This window comes from Schistocerca americana, unplaced genomic scaffold, assembly GCF_021461395.2.
Source record: "Schistocerca americana isolate TAMUIC-IGC-003095 unplaced genomic scaffold, iqSchAmer2.1 HiC_scaffold_386, whole genome shotgun sequence".
Classification (NCBI taxonomy): Eukaryota; Metazoa; Arthropoda; class Insecta; order Orthoptera; family Acrididae; genus Schistocerca; species Schistocerca americana.
Window position 1 is genome coordinate 17,501 of NW_025726111.1, and position 2,500 is coordinate 20,000.

Below are 2,500 nucleotides of genomic sequence, written 5' to 3' on the forward strand. Positions count from 1 at the left end.
ACCCATATTGTACCTTAACCTAACCCATATTGTACCTTAACCTAACCCATATTGTACCTTAACCTAACCCATATTGTACCTTAACCTAACCCATGTTGCGCCTTAACCTAACCCATGTTGCGCCTTAACCTAACCCATGTTGCGCCTTAACCTAACCCATGTTGCGCCTTAACCTAACCCATGTTGCGCCTTAACCTAACCCATGTTGCGCCTTAACCTAACCCATGTTGCGCCTTAACCTAACCCATGTTGCGCCTTAACCTAACCCATGTTGCGCCTTAACCTAACCCATGTTGCGCCTTAACCTAACCCATGTTGCGCCTTAACCTAACCCATGTTGCGCCTTAACCTAACCTATGTTGCGCCTTAACCTAACCTATGTTGCGCCTTAACCTAACCTATGTTGCGCCTTAACCTAACCTATGTTGCGCCTTAACCTAACCTATGTTGCGCCTTAACCTAACCTATGTTGCGCCTTAACCTAACCTATGTTGCGCCGTAACCTAACCTATGTTGCGCCGTAACCTAACCTATGTTGCGCCGTAACCTAACCTATGTTGCGCCTTAACCTAACCTATGTTGCGCCTTAACCTAACCTATGTTGCGCCTTAACCTAACCTATGTTGCGCCGTAACCTAACCTATGTTGCGCCTTAACCTAACCTATGTTGCGCCTTAACCTAACCTATGTTGCGCCTTAACCTAACCTATGTTGCGCCTTAACCTAACCTATGTTGCGCCTTAACCTAACCTATGTTGCGCCTTAACCTAACCTATGTTGCGCCTTAACCTAACCTATGTTGCGCCTTAACCTAACCTATGTTGCGCCTTAACCTAACCTATGTTGCGCCGTAACCTAACCTATGTTGCGCCGTAACCTAACCTATGTTGCGCCTTAACCTAACCTATGTTGCGCCTTAACCTAACCTATGTTGCGCCGTAACCTAACCTATGTTGCGCCTTAACCTAACCTATGTTGCGCCTTAACCTAACCTATGTTGCGCCTTAACCTAACCTATGTTGCGCCTTAACCTAACCTATGTTGCGCCTTAACCTAACCTATGTTGCGCCTTAACCTAACCTATGTTGCGCCTTAACCCAACACACGTTGGGCCTTAACCCAACACACGTTGGGCCTTAACCCAACACACGTTGGGCCTTAACCCAACACACGTTGGGCCTTAACCCAACACACGTTGGGCCTTAACCCAACACACGTTGGGCCTTAACCCAACACACGTTGGGCCTTAACCCAACACACGTTGGGCCTTAACCCAACACACGTTGGGCCTTAACCCAACACACGTTGGGCCTTAACCCAACACACGTTGGGCCTTAACCCAACACACGTTGGGCCTTAACCCAACACACGTTGGGCCTTAACCCAACACACGTTGGGCCTTAACCCAACACACGTTGGGCCTTAACCCAACACACGTTGGGCCTTAACCCAACACACGTTGGGCCTTAACCCAACACACGTTGGGCCTTAACCTGCTCTGTAATTGTCATACGACGCGTTAAATTAGTGTAGTGTTGCCTAACTGCAACCCCCGCAATATAGTTTGCTACTCGCACTGCCCGGTCCCCAGAGTATCGCTTCATGTTAAACACCTTGCAGCTATACACTGTAATGCGGATGGCGGCAGGACGTACATGCTCAATGCCCTTCGCAGTTGTTCATTGGCATTCGCATGGCGAAGCACAGCCTACGTTGTGGTACGGCTTGTGGCAACTGTCCGCTGATGTTGTACGTCCAAATCACACACTGTACCGCACATTGGTCCTCATGTACTGAATGATACATCGTGGTACATGTGTGACCGTACCACGACTGCGCCAACAACGGCGAACCATACGGTCCAAATATTGTGCACTCAGCTACGTGTCGTCTCCCTATAAGAGCTGGATTGCAGTATGGTATGCCGTGGATGGCGATCAGCATGAGCCGTCTGTTGATGTAGTGGCGCGTGTTGTCAGACGTAGTCGTCTCTTCTCACACACCGTGATAGCATGGTGCACTGCGTTCCACATCTGCGACATGCGACAGAGGCCGGTTGACAGTCGTTCGCGCAATGGACATCGCATACGTACGGGGGCCACCTTCCACGTGTTCGCGAAGCGTGCACATGTTGTTGCGTGTATGTGGGCAGACATAGTGTGTCGTGACACCTGACACAGGCATGCAACAATCGTTGAATTTGCAAATGGCGATGGACGTCTACGTTTGCTGGTGACGTTACGCAAATGAAGAACTGGTAAACCGTTGTGGTGCGGTTGTTCTCGCTAGAGGTGAATCAGTGATGGCGACGATCGGTTGAGCTACCAACCGGTTGTTTCAGCGATACCCACCATGCCCACGAACGTGAATGGCATGTGGGTGTGAAGCGATACGCGGCGGTGGCTGGGTGGGACCGTCCCCGGCCGGTGAGGGGGGGCCTCCCGGCGTGCTGGCCGCGCGGTGCGTGGGCGCACGCGCTACAGCCGGCTGGTGGGGGCGG